This window comes from Neodiprion pinetum, chromosome 4 (assembly GCF_021155775.2).
Source record: "Neodiprion pinetum isolate iyNeoPine1 chromosome 4, iyNeoPine1.2, whole genome shotgun sequence".
NCBI lineage: Eukaryota > Metazoa > Arthropoda > Insecta > Hymenoptera > Diprionidae > Neodiprion > Neodiprion pinetum.
In genome coordinates this window covers 6,710,810-6,731,875 of record NC_060235.2, presented here as the reverse complement: position 1 = coordinate 6,731,875, position 21,066 = coordinate 6,710,810, and the positions used below count along the sequence as shown (strand labels likewise).

The window sequence follows — 21,066 nt, the reverse complement described above, 5'->3', positions numbered from 1 at the left end:
ACAAACTTGATGTTGTTGTGCAGTCCTCACGTATTAATGACAAGGAAGCGAATTGCAGACGACAAGATTCAGTGCGTATACATATGCATGTATAATATAGCATTAAGGATGAATCAGATGACTGTACAGTCCAACCTAAAACGACGTCCATATTTTGCAAAAATTAAAAAATGTGGTTAAATCGGGTCGAAACGTTAATTTCCCGTCAACGTGACAACAAATGGAATGAAAAAAAAAAAAAACAACTAGGAAACAGATTTTCGATAACTCTTTCAACGTCGAGCTATTCTGCAGATTTGTTTAAACAATTACACAATTTCGATAAATCGTAGTTGCTTTTGTTTGCAATTGAATTGTCCGTAAATCACCTGAACTTGTATTATTCTTGTGCTTTTTGACTGATCGAAAGAACAAAAAATAATTAAAATCAGCACAGTTTGCGTGGAAGAAACTGATGCTTTAATCCGAAATATGTTCACGTTATCGGAATCTCATCTCAATCAGTGATCGGTACAGAAATTAGTCAAACTTTACGAATTTGGCAAAAAGAAAAAGTGCTTTATAATGGAAGCTGTCTAAGATGGCAGAAATTCATAGTTTCGATTTTTTTTTTAATATTTCTACACAAAGAATAAGTTTCCGATAAAATTTTTTTTGCTTACTGTCAATTTTTTAACCGAACTGTACACTTGATGGGTACATACATCGATCTTCGAGGAAATAACATGTGATTACAACCGTAGTTAATATCAGCAATTGTTCCAACGTCATGCAGAATATCAGAAATGCGAAAATTGATTCGGATTCAAGGATGCAGCCGCCGGAGGTAAATTTGTGTTTTTCGAAGATTAGCGCCAATTAAACAATTAGAACGACGATCGTCTCGGGAGAATATGTAAGAATGAAAATAAAGGCTTGACGTATAATTTGGAGACAAAACATGAAAGTGTCTGGCATTTGAACTCGGATCGGCCGGATGCTCGTAAAAAACGCCGAGGTTATCCGGTGCGGCGATGTTGAGGATGAGAAGATGGTATAAAAATAAGAAAGAAATACAGAAATAGAGAAAACACCGTCACGGAGTCAACTTCAGTCGAATATCACTTGACTCAAGTAATCCTTTCCCTCCGTATAATTCTGCGCTGTATTTCAACCGCTGCTGGGGCGATTTGACGAGCAGCGTTAGGAATCATAAATTATTTTTCGATCTGTTTGTTCCCAGAGAAGACTTCAATGATTGATAAAATTGAGCCGGTTACGAACCTTTAAAATCGACGCGAGTTCTTTCTCTATCAGACACCGTGCGTTTGACATTTAGCATCAAAGCAAGACGCCTCGATGCGAAGCCTAGCAATCGCGGCATATTCCGGCCTTATTATAGTCGTTGCAGGTGTAATTATGTGAAAGTGAGTCAGGACCTGTGAGAGGTCGAAAATTGCGACACGAGAATATCGAGATAGCTGGCGCATCGCAGGCAAACCAAGTGGGCAAAATCATTGAGAATAATTTTGTGAAAATGAAACCTTATCTCAAATAGGCAAGACTTCGATGATTATATCGCGTAAGCTACAAGCTAGAAAAATTTATCGTATATAATATAATGTACGAAGAAACAGGCTAACAATAAGTTGTGTGTCTGAAATTTTCCTTAAAAAAAAAAAACAAAAAAAAAAGAAACCAAAAAAATTAGCGATTCTTCTTTTGTTTGTTTTTTTCATCTTTTTTTTTTTTTTTTTTGTTTCGTTCTACGAATTAGTTAGCCAAATACAATTTCGAGCTTTTTGTTATCCAATATACTCGGTCAAACGTTACGCTACAGAAATGCGGTCGAAAAGTTCCCTCGAGAAATCCCGCAAACTTCGAAGATGTAATCCCCTATAAAAGATGGATCCTTTTATAGCCGGTCTTGCTTTTTGTGACTTGTAAGATGAACGTGAGTGAAGTATACATGTATATAGAAATGTTTTCATTTTTCCTTTACTCTGAACAAAAGACAGAATTGGTTACAGAGAGTTAAAAGAAAGAAGTGATTTTTCGAAAAAAAAAAAAAAATAATAATAATAATAATAATAATAATAACAAAACAGTCGATAGGTAAAGAGGGATGAATTTTTTGAACTGCATTGCAACCTCGTCATCTGTCCCAGATGCCAGAATGACACGTGCAACACTTTACACATTGCAAAGAATGTGGCAGCTTTGAAATTTGAAAAAATTCACCAGCCTGGATTTTAGTGTAGAAAATTTTTTGTTTACAATTCGAAAATTCAACAACAGTCAAGGTTTCAGATTAACATCAAAACCAAGATTTTCGGCTTTCCTTTCAACGTGCCGATTTTCATGGATCTGAAGTTAGTAACGTTGTTTAAAAACGTTATATATATATATAAAAAAAAAAAAAAAAGAAATCGCTATCTCATTAGTCAGAGGAATACTTGAAATGCAGTAAATTATAAACGGCACAATATATTCATATAATTTATATAATACTTGACTACTTCAAAGTCACTATAAATTTACAAAATTAGTGATCTCCCTCCAACGTTTCGTTACGTTAACGTTACAAACTTTAGCCTCATCGATTTTCACCGTCGAGTGCAAAAACCATAACCTATATGACGCTTGCGAAATTCTTACCATACCCAACCCCCTGCGGCAGGCTATTACGAACAGTTAATACGACTAGGTTGTCGTTTTTACTGTGAGAGAATTCAGCTCGAGAAAGTGAACCACCGTTGCACCCATCATGTAACCGGGTGGCTGCTGTGGCGAGGCACGAACGGCTTCGTTGGCGCATAAACGTTTCGACACTAGTGCGAAAATTTTTCTGCACAAGTGAAGAACGAACGAAGTTAGTAGGAGTAGTTTACGATCTTTCTTCGCGAGACTATATAGCTCCCGGGGGAAAAGAGGAATGTAGGGGATAAAGGTAGGGAAACGGAGAATAAGGCGGGGGGGGGGGGGGGGGGGGGGAACGGCTCATGTACATTTCTCTCTTACTGTACATCGTGCCGTTCTTTGTTTTTCGAATAGCGTTTTATTCCCTCCTGACTGCAGATACGCTTTGCATATTTTATTTTCCATCCCGACGACTAGACGGTCATGATTTTCTTTTATTTTCTTTCTTATTCACGATTTCTTTCCCCATCACTTTACCATCGTTCTATTCGCAGTTTCCTTGTTCCTTTGTATTTTTTTTTTTTTTTTTTTTTTTTTAATATGTTCTTGTACATTACAATTTTGCCACGAGATTTTTTTCACTCTTCCCCTAGTTGTCAGAACCGATCTCTCAGTCAATGTTATATTTTTGAACGTAATTCATCGCATCGAGAAAAATATATATATATATATATATGTGTATATTTTTCTCGTTGAATAGTTTTGAGGCAAAGTTTGAATGAACCAAGTTTCAGAGTCGTTGACAACAAATCCTACGTCGGAATTTCGAAATTCAAGATAGCGGATCCAATATGACGGACTGAAAATACAAAAATTGATCCTGTTTGCTTGAAATTAGATCCACCGTTTTCAATTTTGATAAATTTCTCCGGTCTCAGCCCATTTTTGTAATCAGCGACCTCGGAAATCCTTCTATGTAATCAGTTTTAAGGAATTTGACTGCAGGGAAAAATTCATGCGTCAAAGGGTTAAACCGTACTCGCAAATCTGTAATACCTGCCGTAATAACAGCATCAACTGTAAAAATCGATTTCTCATCATTCCCGGCAATTCCGGTACGTTAGAAGGGGGGAGGTGAAAATTAAGAACAGGCTACTGGGATTAGGAACAAGCTTCTCCCTGAGGATGCGTTAAGCCGGAGCAAAGCTAAGCCCATAATCTGAGGGTGATATTCGCTGCTCGTAGCACAGCGATCGCATTTAGCTTCGCTTTGTTCAATAGAAACAAAACATACCGGGAGAATCTCTCGAAACTGGAAAATCAACCGCGCATGCGCGAGTTTTATCGGCTGTTCGCGCAGGCTGGCCATCCCGAGTTTTCAGCTGTCAAACTGTTTCTGACGGCGATGCAGTTGATGCGAATTTTCGAGGTTAGGATCTCAAATAATCGAGGCAGCGACTCGGAAAGGTTTGGGAAGCATTTGTTGTCGGGTCGGAGAGTCGATTCTTCAAAGAACGGTCGGAACTTAACGCTTACGCTCTTTGAAAATTCAAACGTACACATTTTGCGTAGGTTGGCCCGCCTGCGTCGCGGACAAGAACATCGCCGCGGGAAGATTTGGCCGACCAATGAGATTGAATTACTTGGCGCATGCGCGGTTGATTTTCAAGTTTCAAGAGATTGTCCCGGTATAGACATGATTGAACAAAACACCGCATCTCGTTATGAGATGAGTGATATGATATGGTGGTGTGGGAATTAGCTAATTCTGAGAAACAGTGGATTCTTCCTAGGTAATAACCCATATTTAAGTAAATATTTAATTTTAATTACGACCAGTTTGATAATATTGCGTGACTATCGTGATTAATGTGAAACTGATTATCAACGTGTATAAAATTAAGGTCAAGTTCAAGAGTCGGGGATGTTTTAATCTGATTTCAAATCTGCACGAATAATTTTTCGGCATCTTATCTTCCCGATATCGAAACGAACTGAGCAAACGTCGTCCCGTGTGGTTAATTTATTCGGAATTGGCGCATAGCCGCTTTCGTCGGTTTATTACAACGACTGTTAAATAATGAGCGCACAGTGATGGTGGATATGACCCTCTTCTACGCGAGCAACGTGCGCTGTAACCGAGCGTTATAGTCTCCTACAACATCACGTTTCGTCATGTTTCAAAACGCATATTTGCATAAATATAGCGCCGAGGTACTCACTAATAATCACCAAGTTTCAGAGCGCCTAGATACGAGCTTATTCGTACGTATTTTAGGATAAATCGGGTGTACAGTCAGGTCGAAAATTTGTCGAATCTAAAAAACAAAAGAAAAATAGAAATAGAGGTTTAGAACTGACGACTGAATCAAGTTATGATAAATTTTATCGAAAAACTATATAATTTGTAGAGGAAAAAGTATTGAAAAGCATGAATTTTGGCCGAAATAGTTCGAAAATTTTAAAAACATCTTCTATCAATTAATGTCGAGTTCGTATAAGAAATTGGTCCAAATTTTTACGAACAATAACTCTGTTCGTTCGTAAATGAAATATAGACGAATCAGATTTTTAATCACATGAATGTATTTTAAAATAAAGCATATATATAATTCATTAGATACAACTTCTAGTATTTATTCTACATAAGTTAAAATTCATTTCGTTTAATTAAACAGCTCGAATCAAATGGAAAGTCAACTTCCGATGCGATTTGTACATCGCATAATTGAAGAAGCAATGCGAATTCCGGTCGCTAAAACGCGGAATAGCAATGAACGTATCTCTCTGCATTTGAATTCACGGATTTTAGCTGACTTTTTGAACAAAAAAAAAAAACAAAAAACATTGTGAATTTATTTTTCAATTATTTATAGTTGTTTCGGTGGGGTGATCCGGAATAAATTCGCCAACATTCTACATGAGGACCACCCTAATATACATACATGCAAAAGAATTTGAAAGATTGGGAAATAGTTATAATAACGATACCTAATGCAATTTTTACTCGTTCGTAATTTTTTACATTCCAACATTTTCAATTCCCTCCCTCCCTGCCTCCCTCCCTTCCTCCCCCCTTCGCCGTCCTCGCTTTCACTTAGCGGATAAAATCTGATAGGCTGCATTCGTTGTGTTACTATGAGATATTTTATCTCCGCTTGCGTTGTGTGCGTTTTGTGAATGTGGGTCTACTGCGTACGACGGATTGTCTACACGATAGTGGACGAGGCCTCGGATTGCAGCGTGTAATTTGTCTAAAAGTGAGAAATTTGAAAGGGACGCGCGTGGGTCGATACGGATAGTGATTCTCGCGTGTGAAGTGAATAAATATATACATGCATATCTATATATATATATATATATATGTTCATAAACATGTTGCACGTATTACATATTATGACCTGCATTTAACGCGGTTACTCAACTCGCATCTGTGTTTGTGATACACACCTATAATAATAATAATAATATTAATAATAACAACAACAACAACATCCATGACAGGCGTGTTCATTATAATAACGCGACTGAATTTCGTCCTATGTGTATACACGGCACGGTTATTATAATCGTGCAATTGGTATCGATCAAACGTTTATCAATATACGCAGGTATACAAAAAACGACACGCGAGGTCGCTGTTCGTCCTTCGATTTATCGTTCCAAATTTTCTACACTGTAATCCCGATAAAATGATAATTTCCCAGGTTTTCCGATGAGTTATGTAGGTACTAACGATCTCGTGCTCCTATCAACGGCGTTCGTCAAAGGCTAAAACAACTTTCGGCTAAAGACGCAGACTGGCCTGAACGACGAAAAAGAAAGCAAAGTTAATCGAAGCGAATTCGCTGGGTTATCACGGGAAACATGATTTTCTTACGAACGTATCACCGTTGCGTTATTCGGTGAAATTTTATTTTTAATTTCGTGTTTTTTTGGAAAAATCTTATGAATTCGTAGCTAGTAAACAGGAAGTAATGAATGACGAATTTGAAACGGAAATACGAAATTTAAACAAAAGTATTTCAAAAATGGTTATTCTGGAATACGCGGACGGTGAATATTTACACTCGGTATAAAAATTATGAGGAAGTGAAAAGTATTTGTTAGTTAAAAAAACGAGAAGTGGGCGAGGAAAATTTCTCGTTAGAAAGTTGAAATTCTACATCGATGAATGAAAAGAAAAAAGAAAAAAAAAAAAACCAGATTAATCCTTACGATATTTAGAAGCACGTTGTGAAAATTGATATTTTTTCGTGTATGTTCATCGATTTCAATGAAAACAAAAAATGTCGAAAATAATTGAATTTTTTTTTTTTCTTTTTTTATCACGGTGAAGAAAGGGTCTTGACACTATAAATTCGATACAAAGTTCATTACTTATCCAGCTACGGATATCGAAATATCGAATTATTAAGAAGCGCCGTTGTTTCCACGTGTACTTCGGTCCGAGAAAATGTTTTGCAATAAAGAAAAATTTCTTTTTTAAACCGAAACGTGTGTCGACCCTAAATGGTTATTAAGAATCCCCCTCACAGCGACATTTCCCACAAAGTTACAGATAGTTTCGCCAGATCGGGAGACGAGGAACGCTCCGCAAATTGGTCGTAACGTCCAGAGATCGGGGAGAAAGCGAAGCGAACATGAAATAACGAGAGAATCTCATCTCGTTCATAAATACCCATCGGTACGTAAGACCGAACTAGCCAACCCAACCGTTGGCCGGTAAAAATCACCCAGATAAAATCACAGGACAAAATTTCCCCGGTATAAATCCCCGCGGAGAAAATCACCCCTACAAAAAAATAAGAAGAGAATTTTTATTTTAAACAAAAACCAAATTAAATTAAATCGAGACGTACGAAGTTAGAGATTAAATGTACGATTTTGCCGATTCAATGATCGCTCTGGGTTGATAACATAAAATTCTGCAGGTGGAAATTTTGTCCGTAGGAGTTGCTCGCATGGGGAATTTTCCCAGGGTGGGGGGGATTTTTTTCGGGGAGATTTGAAACAAGGGTATTGTCGATGGTAACCGACCAACCAAACCTAACCTAACCTAACCTGACGTAACCCATGCATCGAGCGGAGAACCGCCAAAATGCGATAGGCAGAGCGACCGGTTCCTCATTCCTCATTCCCGTTCCCCCCGTTCCGAGATTTAGAAGCGCCGCCGAACGGCGCCGCGACACTGAGCGCAGGGGCGGGGGGGAGGGGGGAGGGGGGGGGGGGGGGAGATTAGCAATGGTGGTCAACATCGCGATAGCGAACTGCAGGAGAGAACAGCGAGCAATTGAAGACCGAGCATCGAGAACGGCAATGTGGGTTCTGTGAGACTGATTGCGAGTGTAACCGAGGCCTACTCGGTGAAGTGGAGTGGGGGAGGGGGAAGGGGCAGGAGGGGGAGTGGGGGGAAAAGAGGGGGAGTCGCGTGCCACTTAAGAGCACGAGAAGTCGGTCACAGCCTCGGCCCGTCCGGCCGTCCGCCCCACCCTCCCCCCCTCCCTCCCTCCCGGCCCGTGACGACAGTGGTTCTCACCCCGTTCCCGCCATTTCCCGTTTGACATTGCCGCGAAAAAATTGCAGCGAACGGATTGCGCGGGAGAATGATTTGTTTTTTTTTTTTTTTTTTTTTTCACGTGGGTGAGGGGGGAGGGACTCGAAAGCAAAGCACTGAATACGCCCCTGTTTGTTTATTGCGATAATGATCTAATTTACAAGATGGTGTTTGGCGAGCTGACCTCATTCGCATGATATACATACCATATATATATATATATATTTACGAATAAACTCTAATACTGGAATGGAAATGTTTTTTGTTTCGAGATGTTTTATGACGAATTAATAAATGTGCGGTGAGATGTTTTTTTTTTTTTTTTATGATACGGCGACTAGGAAATTCTGGTTGATTCGGTACCGTGACAAACAACGGTACAAATATCGTTGGAATTGGAAGAAAATGTGACAAAAGATATTAGTTGGTGTGATCGTGATTGTCGATACTACATTTTCTGGTTATTGCAGCGTTGAATATGTTTGTTCAGTTGAACTATATTTTTTACACTTAGTTCGAGACGATTGAGTCGATTTATTGCTACACCATCATCAAGTTATTGCAATATTGTTACAAGAAAATAATCAAATAATCAGAGAAAATGGTAACGCATATACTAGATTTTCCGAATACATCGACACAATTCATTCGGATTTTCTTTTGTTTTTCCTTTTTTTTTTTTTTTTTTTTACCTAGAACTGCATTTTTCGACGATGGTAAAACAAAGAGCATGGTATAAGAAATTCAAGTTTTACAAATCTTTTTTCTTCTCCTTCTTATTATTATCTCGTTGATCTGGTCTGACATTTTTCATACATAAGGACACATAACTCCCCGACTTTCGTGTACTAAAAAATGAATTTTTTTTCTAAAGCGAAATTTGATTTCATGTCTAAACTTCCTTAAATAGACCAAAAACTCGATGAATTTCTTCTCAAACAGTTATAAAATACATAATACGATACTGCATAATGGGCCGAATGAATATTCGGTGCTGATTTCACGTCGCATCGCGCAGCTCGGATTCGGGGGAAAGAGCTTAGGGGGGAGGGGGGTAAATTCTAACCGATTAGAAGCTGGATGTAAACTTATTTTCGCGTTGCTTAGCGAATAGTGTGACATCCTCTTTTCGACGCGCTAAAGCCTTCGGGGTAGTTGAGGAACGACATTGTCAATTAACACCGAGTTGTGTTGAATAAAGTACCAAAAACAAACGCAAAGTCCCCCCTGATTATTTGGACGGTGAGAAAAATTTTTAGTTCCGGTTACCGTTCAGTCCTCAACTATTTTCATTTTTTACCACAATCGAAAAATATAGTTCTAGGTAGAAAGTGAAAATTAGTTTTATAGCTGTTACCCGAAAGTCTAGTATTCGTTACTATTCTTTCTCATCACGATCGCTGTTGCTATATTTTCTTGCAACTGTTGCGAAAATTTAACGCTTGTGCAAGAATAAATTGACGTTAAAGCCTTGTTTAACTAAAAAAGTAGAGTGAACCGAAAAAACTGATTTTGCGTTGCAATAACCAAAAAAGGATCGACGATAGCGCAAAATGGTTACGCGCACCTTATTTTTCGTAATTCCAACAATATTCTAGCAGTTTTTTCAACGATACCTGTTTTATTGAATTTTCCTAGTTACTATAACAAATGAAATTTTTCTCAATGTATCGTTGATTTGACAGCGTAAAGAGTGCCCGAATCTTTACACCACGGTATCACGTAGCCATCGTTGTAATTTTATATTCTTAGCTTAGATGATTGGAAAATTATGAAAACGAATTGCGCCATCATTCCAAAGAAACGAAAAAATTCCAATCAAATGAATCATTTTTCAGTGTACATTTCGCTCAAATGCCGTTGCAAAGTCTACTACAATCTTTCAATTCAGACACGTCATGCAGCGTTGTTTTGTTTTCACATTTAAAGCAACTGAACTGCGTTTTCAACAGTCATTTTTATTATCTCAACAATCGCATCCAGAGACATACTCCTTACGATGTTTCATTTTTATTCTTTTTATTCATACGTTTCTTTTTATATCTGACGAGACTTGCAAACATGCGTCAAGACGCGACCGTTACTGGTGCCTAAAAAAAAAACATGCTGTGAATATATCATACATATATATATATATATATATATATGGATACTTGTAAGGCAGATTGAATCGCGGGCGTTGAACCGGTTCGATTTTAAAAGAGCCTGATTGATCGGTCTACGAATTATAATCTCAGTCGAATGAAACACTGACCCATATATATTCTCCAATTTCTGGTTATCAGTTAAGAAGGCACAGCTGGAGCCGATCGAGAAGCACTCGAAATGAGAAGATTAAATCTGGTCCGACGGAGAAAAACGAAAACCATTGAGAATGAAATCGAAAGTTACGGATACCTAATTTTTAAAAGAATTAATCTTATGACAGGATTCGTGCAGGGTTCATTTCTAAACTGGAGAATGCAAATGATCCAAGTTTTTGCGGTTGGACGCGTTGTTTCTGATCATAAAGTCCCTTCATGCCATCTCCGATGCTGCCCACATAAAACTGAACTCAACGGCTCGAGCTGGACCTTTAGAATCTTTGCACAATACGTTTTTTATATTAAAAATATGATGTAATTCACGACTGGCATTCCAAAAAGTTAGTTTTCAACCTGCATTAGTCGAAATTCTGTCAAGTTACGTACAGATTTGTCCGCCGATAGTTTGACAAGAGTTTGGACCAAACGGGCGATTCTATGAAAGACTTCACGTTTCGAATCTTCCTGGTTCGTTTCAATCAACGTCAGGGCGTCGAGCTGCCAACTATTCCGCAGGGTGCCGACTTGGGCTCGATGGTTTCCAATGTGGCAGCAGGACGAAAGGTGGATGGATGCATCGCGCGTCGGCGTAAATCAGTGCATCTTGGCGAACGAATGACGGTTTTGCGAAAGGAACAAGCCTGAAGGATGAGTGTACAACCGAGTGTGTCGATGTATTGTAACGACGACGTTTAACGTCTTTGACGATGTGGAGGAGGCGGAGGCGGCGTCGGCCTACATTTGACAGCTGCCACTACACGAAAGCCAGAAGTGAGGTGGAGAGCAGCCATCTTTGCAACGTCGTTCGTTTCTGCCGCCGCGCCTGCTGCGCCTCCGCACATTTGACCCTGGCTATATTTAGTCAATATTTCATCCGTTTTACGATCAACCCGGTCAAGCTAATTATTAAACTGTCCCTGGGCCGATTTGACCTGGTCTCGTTTAAGCCGGAAAAAAATTCGCCAAACTGACAACTTCGTTCTTGTTGTTACCTTGCGTAATAACAACTTCGTTGTTGAACCTAACTTGCGGCGATGAACGCGGTATGACAAAACTAACCACTCGCAGAGTTAACTCATGGAGTCATCATCGATAGCCACGTGCAACTGATTATCTCCAAGGTTTTTCTACATTTTCGTTTTTGGTCAACGATTTTGGGCTCCTATCTTCGCTGCGTATTATTGTACCATTATATTATACCTTTTTACTTTAATCTCGTATTATTGTATAAGTTTAACTCGTTTTACCAAAGTACTCGGACAGAAACATCACAATGCTCTACACGGTGTTTAATCTCGCATTATCCACACACATATAACGTACGTTTAATATAAAATTAACGATCTTTGTCAGCTGGGTCACATTCTTTTGTGTCTCGTCAGACGTTACAAGTCCAACTGTTTACTCGACTTTTCTTTTCTTTTCTTTCCTTTTTTTTTTTCTTCCTCGTTAACAATGACAACGAGGTTTTAGGACAGTTTTATAACCGTTTACAGTACGTCAAGGTATAATATAATACTCTATCTTTCCCCTGTAATTCACCATATATTACAGAAATCGATTTGAAAGATTATGAAAAACGTATACGTTCCATAAATTTCTCATTTGTCATTGAAAACATTGTAGAAATTCAATTAGTAAAAACTTTTCGTATAATTGTAGCGATGTCGATGAGAAGCATATTTAAATAGGCTACTGATCCCCGTGGTCTTTTCGAACGTCTTTCTTGGTTGATAGTTTCCGTCTATTTCTCTTTAAAATTCACTGTTGCTGGGCAAAGATCGTAATTATGAATAATAGAGACCAATAGGCGTGAATAGGAGGTCACGAAACTGGCCACTGCGGAGGAATTTCAACTAATACATACAATGTACATACACTGTATATATGTGTGTGTATCCTACAGAAGAATAAATGTGTTGAGTAGCATAAGTAGCAGGTATAATAATAAGAGACCCACGCTTTGTGTCAACGATGTGAAAATGACCGCGGCCTTAATGCCGCACTAAACGGTTGTACATGGACTGAGAGGACGGTGACCGTGGCTGTAATACATAGTAAAAATTCCGTAAGAAGAACTGTGCATAAATTGCGTAGATTTGAATGCGCCCCAAATTCACAATTTACACAATGGTAGCGATATTTAATAATTTCGCAACATGACGCGTCGATGATGAACCACTGAAATTCTCAATTAGATATCTTCGTTCTTTCGTTCATTATCCAGCCTCGTAAAGTTTGCGTCACTTCATTACTCCTCAGCGGTGATGGACCGTTGCGAAATTCTACGCATGCAGCGAGGATGTGACGATGACGGATGATATTCATCTTCGAGATATAGGCATTAAAACTCGACTCTGTATACATACCGGGATGATCTCTTGAAACTTGAAGATCAACCGCGCATGCGCCAAACAATTCAGTATCATTGGTCGGCGAAATCTTCCCGCGGCGATGTTCTTGTCTGCGATGCAGGCCGGCCAACCTACGCAAAATGTGTACGTTTGAATTTTCAAAGAGCGTAAGCGTTAAGTTCCGACCGTTCTTTGAAGAATCGACTCTCCGACCCGACAACAAATGCTTCCCAAACCTTTCCGAGTCGCTGCCTCGATTATTTGAGATTCTAGCTTCGAAAATTCGTATCAACTACATCGCCGGCAGAAACAGTTTGACAGCTGAAACTTGGGATGGCCAGCCTGCGCGAAAAGCCGATAAAACTCGCGCATGCGCGGTTGACTTTCCAGTTTCAAGAAATTGTCCCGGTACATAATCTTCATACTTCCAATTTTATACGGTATCTATAGAAGCCAAATGTCAGGATCAACCCAGTTGCAGAAAACGATACGAGGCTGTAATTACGATGGATCATTAAAGCCTCCCCGATCCATTGCTGCGACAAGTTTATCTCAAGGTCCAAAGTACGAAACAGGGATACGTTTATACCCCTTGAATTTTGCTTTTACTATACATTTCTATCTTACTTTTGTAAAATAAAAAGCATCGTCATTGTTTGAAGATGCTTAATATCTATCAACGGTATAACGAAGAAGATGGCTCATACAGTTCCATAACTCAAATCCAAAGTATGTCACTAAAAATTTTTGATCATCGTGTCATGATTCGAGTGTCATTCGATACCGAGACGAAGTTCCCTTGCACAACTGAATCGGACCAGTCACTCATTGAGCTCCCGAAACGAGCAAATGAGCGTGAAGCGTAACCAACGACTGACAAACGGACAGTGTGAAATGAAACCGCCACGATGTTACATTAAGACGCGATGAAACATCATGTCGGAAGAAAATTCTTCGGTTCGACAAGGAAGACGCAAGGTGGGCGATGCTGAAGGTGAGTATCCAGCTCGACCCGCCAAGCAGACCGGCATTCACACACCGCAGAGCCACGGAGGCAGGCAGCTCTTCAAAGTAGGCCACGACCTGCAGCTGAGAAAGATGCTCCGATAGATGGAAGGAAGCTAGGTGAGAATACCCAACGAATACCGAGTCATAGACGAGCAAGAGTGGAGCGGATGAGTATCGACTACACGGCGAATCGCACTCGTCCACTGTACAATCAGGGTGTCCATTGCTCCTGGAAATGTCTTTGAATTTCGATTGTTCTTCAGAAGTCCTGAACACTATCCTCGAGTTTTTCTTGGCTCCTGGAAATATTGTATTTTCAATGTCCTTGAATTTGTTAGAGATTTTAGTTACCGGACACCATGATCAGCTCCTCTGTCCATTCGCTTGTGAGCAAGCGACCAGCGACCTGCACTTCCTTGGGATGCTTGCATGCCTCGTGCAGCCTGACGTGAAGGGACCAGCTCACTCACGCCCAACGACACGCGTCTTTCGAAGCACGCCTGACGCAAGGAGACTCCGGTCTACTACGGGGGCGTACGAAGTAGGTAAATAGCGTACCGGTGACCCGTCACCTGCGTTCTCGTTCTATTGAGAGCATCGCGTCGTCGCGTAGGGGGGATAAGCAACGGAGTTACAGGAGCTCCCGTATCTTCGCGAGATTGAGGAGACTGCGGGCCGAATTCAGCGGCCAATTTTGCGGCGCCACCTTCTCTTCTTGTTCGTTTCGACCGCGAATTCGATAGTTGGAAATCCGATCGGGGAATGAGGAAACCATGGAGACTAGATAAGGAGCAAGGACTCAGATTAGTGAATTGACAAAACTTGTCACAATAATCGTACATATTAGATTCATTTCTAATACCACTAGCGTCTCTAGTGTTTCTTTTGCACCCAAGTGTCATTGGTTGCAGGGATTACCAAGACCGACTAATCGATGATCTTGGAATGTGATTCGTAGAAAGTTGTACTCCCTCCACTGTCTTCGGTGCGTACGAAACACCAGTGCCACCTTATTTCAGGCAGCTATTTGGATACATGGAATTCCTGCTCCTTGTGTAGTCTCCATGGAAGAAACACTGTAAAGACTAGTTCATTCCTCGAGAAAGATCGATACGTCGATGAATCAGTCACTACCTGAGGGATGCTGCTGGTTATTTCGAGGATTCTAGAGACCATTTTTCGCCAATATTCAACGTCACTTGCAAACTTTGAGACAATGAATTTCGTGTTGGTCGTTTATGATTCATTGTCAAATTGATCCCCTGACCATTTCGTTATACATTTTACGCTGTAAGTGAACGTACATGCAGAGAAGATCGTATACTTTTATTAGTGCTGGGCACAAGAACAAGACCGTAGTTGGTCTCGGCTTGGTCTTGCCTTGATTTTCGAAATAAAACCAAGAGAAGATAAGTCTCAACAAAAGTCTCGCCAGGAGCAGTCAATATTCAAATAGGAACTGCAATGAATGATAGGCGACATTTCGTTTACCTAAAATTGCAATCATTTTAATTGAATATATCAGTTTTTTTCTATTCCACCACAGTGAAAATTTCCATAGAAACAACTGAGGCGCTATTTCGAAAATTCCAAATTGATATATAAGCGTTATACCCGAATAATGGAAGACCAAAAAATCACCCAAGAAGACCATACCAAGACAAGACATGAAAACCGAGTTTTTCCCAAGACCAAGACAAAGCTGAACAGACCAAGACAAGCAATGAAAATTGAAATTTTTTCGAGACCAAGAGAAGAGACTCTGCAAAGTCTCGTCTCGTCTTGTATCCATCGCTTGCACAGATATGCGGTATATTCGATTCGTCGAAACGGTTCTCTCGTTCCTAAGTTCCTAAATTTTGGCAACTCTGTCGCTATCAGCCCTGAAGATCAAAATACTCGACGACCTAATCTTCATTCGTATCGCTGATTTATGAAGCGATCCGAGATACGTCCTGAACCACTATCCCCTTTTGGTATACGAAGTCCTTCAGGCACTCAGTTTATTTCTGGCTTCGACTGGTTCGGCAGCCGTAGGCCGCGAAGAGCACGGCAATGCAGGCGTGCGTGAGTTGTCGCACTTTTAAATTGGACACAGGTCAGGTAACTGGAATCTCACCCCTCTTGACGATGCACCAGATACCGGGCACGTGCACTCCGAGCGATCGTTCGCCGTGTTGGAAAATTGGAAAATGACGGGCATGGGGATGCCAAAATTTTTCCATTTCGATCCGTTGACGTCGAGCTTTTGGTTCCTTCAGACTGGTCCAACTTCTTGAAGCCAATACGAATATTAGGTGATGACGAAACTGGTAACGTTACAGTAACGATGCATGTTTAGGAAAAATGCCGTTATTTGGCAATAAACAAAACATACTCGTATGTTTCGAAAAGTTGACTCCTTGAAAGTCATTTATAAATTGCACAATAATGATTTTTTTCACCGACGTTTCGTTACGTTAACGTTACTAACTTTAGCCTCGTAAGATTCGTGGCTTTGAAGTGACTTTAACCTCAGACCAGTGATCACTCGATATTATTAACAATCTTGTCAATATTTAAGAACGTATATTCAACTTTGAGCAGTATCGAAAGATATTAGCTTGTACAAGGTTGTTTAGCCTCGTTAAAACCTTTTGGTAAAACCGAAAAGTAATGAAGAAAATGAGATTGTGAATTAGGAATTGATTCGACTTCTGCTATGTTTCATCAAAAAACCGTCTCCTGGGTAAAAAAAAAAAAAAAACATTTAAAACCCGTAAATTTCAATTGAAATACAGTTCAATGATTAATAATTTGACATGCGTTAGATTATCGAGAAGCTTTTGTTGATGCCGAATTCGTGTATACCCGTAGTTCGTCAAATTCCAATAAATAACAACTAATTTCGTTTGTAACGTAATTCCTACAAAAATTCCTTGACACGTATTTTTAATAACACGCGTGCATTACTTGATTATATGCAATCTGTGACATCGTCAGAGAAGTGATGCGTGTAATTTGGACGACTTTCATCGTAATTGAAATTCACTGAAGATTGAAGCGCCGTATTTTCGCGAATGAATACTCTTAACGATAATTAGTTTTTTTCCCTGGTACTCGGCTTTCGTTGACACGTGGGAACACGAAGGCCATTACGCGCATTGTGCATAATTAATACAAAACGACGAAATGTATTTCCTTGATTGCATGCAAGCTTACATTCGTCAAATGGGGTTGCTTGATGAACGACGAACATAAACGTACATTGATCGCGAGTGGAAAGGCCAGTAGAACAAGGTTGTATACCACAATTATTAATCGTGTTCTCTTTTATTCGCCCCTCAATTCTCTCGGCAGACCCGCCGCTTATACTCAACAGCTGCACAATACACTCAAACGTGCGTGCGATGTGTGATCTACATTTCGTTTTTGCATGCAACGTTTTTTTACTATACCTACGCGGTAAATTTTCGTTCTCCCAAACCGAGCTCGATTCAAATTGCTTCTAGATTGCGTTGTACGGAGAAGAACGAAAGAAAGTTTTGTGACAAGGAAGGTGCTTGCTAATTTTTAAATAATTAATTACACCTATAATCTACCCTCTTTAAAGAACCATAATTATTTTGATTCGAACAAGGTCTAGTTTTTGTTTTACAACTACTATCGGTAATATTGATCGTTTATCGTTTTGACTTACCTTTTGGATTCAGAGTCTTTTGTTACTCGCTATAAGTACCAGTTAATTAGTTACAATAAATAACAAACCACCCCGAATCAAAATCAGGTAAGTCAAAACGATAAACGATCAATATTACCGATAGTAGTTGTAAAACAAAAACTAGACCTGATCGAATAAGGATAAATATGTTTTTATAATGAGGTTGGATAGGTATTTTGAAATTAGTAAGCACCTTCGTCGTTAAAAAATTTTGTTAACCTGTACATACATGTATAAGCACATTTTTTGTTCATAAAAACTGTAATTTGGAAAAACTAAAAAAATATATTACAATAAAACTATTCGACGTATAAAATATTTTAATATCAATTCAATTATACTAAAGCTTCTTCCTAACATACTCAGTTAAAGTTTTCATATTACACGGAAAAAGTGTGCTGATGTTTGTTGAGGAAATATCGCATGGAATATAATACATACCGATTCGTGTTTATAATAAAATCTCGCAATGATTCCTGCGTCGGGTAACAAGATTTAACAATATTATATTATCAAAGAATTTCCGTTAAAAGTAATCCGAGTAACCAACAATTTATTGTACGAGCGATGAATGAGGTGAAATTTAATTCCGTGATATTTCACTTTCAGAGAATTCATATGATATGTAATATATATTTAGAAAAAATGGTTGTCTGGATCTTTTTCTTTTCTCACAATCAATAGTTACTTGAAAAGGAGAGTAGACAAAAACAATTGATTTACAAATGACATATTATAATACGGAAAGCTTTAAGAGATGCTGTTTCGAATTTATGAATATATCCTTTTAAAATATTTCTGACCAGCGACTGAAAACCTTGAGAAATTTTCAAGTCATGCAAAGTTGATGTTAACTGTGGAAAAAATGTTAAACCCGATATCGGTGAAATATTTCCGACTCGTACCGACGCATTTGGTTGATTAGAAGCGCCGATTTACCGTCCCCGGTGAATCCAGGCTGATGCAAGGTAGAAGGGCGGCGTTGATAAAAAAGCTAGTCTCGGTTATATCAGGTCAGTCGGCAGCCGCCCGTTCCAGATTTCACACGATATTGGGTCGATTGCGCCTATAGTGGAAAGGCGCTAGACCAGCGTATTCCGGGTCAAGAGGTATAAATAAATGCTAATATCAACACGCGCCGGATTGCCAGCTCGTATTATAACCTGTATACCTACACCATTATCTCCGCTGCTACCTACACTCGGAGAAAAATTTCTGCTTTTTTTAAAAACATCAATTTTTAAACGCAATTTGTAGAAAATTTTCTCCTGGGTACGCGACATTTTGTTGTCGATACCAAAGTTGATGAAATAATTGTTTCAGAATTGCAAAAAAAAAAAATTTTATATTAAATAAAATATATTTGTAAATAGGAGATCTCGATTTTAATTTAGTCAATTTAATGAAATTATAATTTTTTCACGGTATTATCAAAATATTGAATACCCTCAACACAGTTCACTAAATCTGTTCGGTGGATAAATATTAGTCAAATTTACGAAATCGTGAGAGCTACTAATTGATTACCGTTATAAAGTAATAAGTTACGTCGTAAATCCATTAAATTTTCTGTTCAAGGGACAAAACACTCTCCGTAACGCGTTAAAAATTCTTTCTCGGAAGAGAAGTTAGACGAGCAGTCATTTGGAGGGGCTCAAGGCATTTGTCTAGTATAATCATCGCAACTAAATCGTACATTATTGGTCTGATACCATCGAATCAGCCTGTCAATTCACAATGGCATATTTCTCTGTCACAGTTTGATGTGGCAAATAATTCACGTAGCGCATAAATTACGATCGAACGATAATTTTTTCGGTTACAACAATTAAACGACCATTTTTCAATCTTCACAAAATGATTTCACTCCGTAGATCTCATTTCGCAAAAGCAACAGAATCTATGGAACTGTGGAGCCGAACCTGCTCTTTGACATATTTCTAAAACATTTTGTTTACTGCGCACTATGAAATCAACCAAACTTCTTGATTCTGTGAAAATAGTGTTTGGTCGGATACATGTTGACCCTGAAATTGTGTTTCAAGAACCAAATTTTGGTCATTACAACCTAATTTTTTACCGAGTGTATTATTTACGTTCATCCTGCACCCTAACACAGAGAAAGATTTGATTTGTTACATAGTAACTGGGAAATTGTCGTAAAACAGGTATAATCGTTTTACAATAACGCTTTGAATATTGTAGCAATAACAAGAAAATTGTTTTACAAGTAGGTATATTTAGTCTAAGCAAACTTTTTCACAATTTGTTTCCATTTTTTAACCCAAAGTTATAATATGTTCTTCGAATAAATAATTATATATCATAACCAGAAATTAATCTCCATGTAATTTTGGTTATAATACACATACGCGGTATTTTTATAAGCATATTCATTTTCCACCTTAACAAGTGAAAATCAATTCCGTAAAACTGTAGCTACAAAATGTACAGTATGTGTTATTATCACTAATTCTAAATTCGCTTCTGACGGTTGCGATAATTTGTCAATGATGCAGCCATAAATTTGTACCATGAACTCTGTTCGGTTGAAAAAATTCAGCAAACCGAACAAACAGATTATAGCAACAATAACCAAAACATTTTCTATTTACCGCGAAGAAAATAATAATGAGATTTCTCTGGGTAAAACCAAGGCGAGATAACGAGTCTGGCACGACGAGGTCGCGGTTAATACCGAGCAGCTATTATTTCAGGGATAAGGCAGCTGCAGACCTCAAGACTCCTGAAGATTACGCGATCTGTGTCAAATTATTAGCAAAAATAACTCTTATTTATCACGGTGTTGATTCAACTGTCGAATGTTTGGTCGCTATCTCGTATCGGCTGCGCTCAACGATTATACGTATATAAATGAAATGAAATGAAATGAAAAAAAAAAGAAAAGAAAAGACGAAAAGGAAAACGGCAACAACAAAGTAACAAGGTGACGGTAATTGACATTTGAAAGACAATTGCCCGTTTCGATGTTGAAATAATTGCAATATCGTGGACATATTTGACTTTTGTAACGACCGTTCTTTTTATATAATAATTTTTTTTTTTTTTCTATTTTACAACATTTTAGATCTTTGTTCAATGCTGTTTCTAAGGGTCGTTGGAATTGGTAATAGCTATGCTTTTAAACGGCGCTAGAAGATAAAGTTTTCTTTTATCGTCAGTCAGGAATTCAACATTTATAATAAGTTTGTGAATTGTTCGCAAATTTTGAGGGACTACGAACAGTAGAAATTGATAACGATATTTTTTCATTATGGCTAAACAAAAACTAATGGTCGAAATAGAATGGAACGAAATTTATTCGAAAGTAACAAATTTCCTATTTGAGAGTAAAAAAAATAAAAAAATTTCAATAATCTTAAAAATTAAGTCCTGTTAAAATTGAAGCTCTGCGTAAAACGATTGGCAAAACGGTAACCACGTTTTCAGGCGAACGGAATATCCGAAATATAAAAACCAGGACTTTTTAAAATCGTCAATATGCGCTCTAAGCTTCAGTGAAAC

At 38.6% G+C, this 21,066-nt stretch overlaps 1 protein-coding gene across 4 annotated transcripts in view; it reads right to left on the bottom strand.

Annotated features, from left to right (window-relative positions):
- Orc2 (origin recognition complex subunit 2) overlaps positions 1-21,066 on the bottom strand; it is a 142,258-nt gene that overhangs the window by 75,317 nt on the left and 45,875 nt on the right. The window contains exon 12 of one of the 4 annotated variants that reach the window (XM_069135777.1): positions 12,849-12,964. The exons of the other annotated variants lie outside the window; for them this stretch is intronic. The gene's annotated coding sequence lies outside the window, so the exon portion shown is untranslated. The remainder of the gene's footprint in view (positions 1-12,848; positions 12,965-21,066) is intronic. 4 annotated transcript variants of the gene reach the window in all.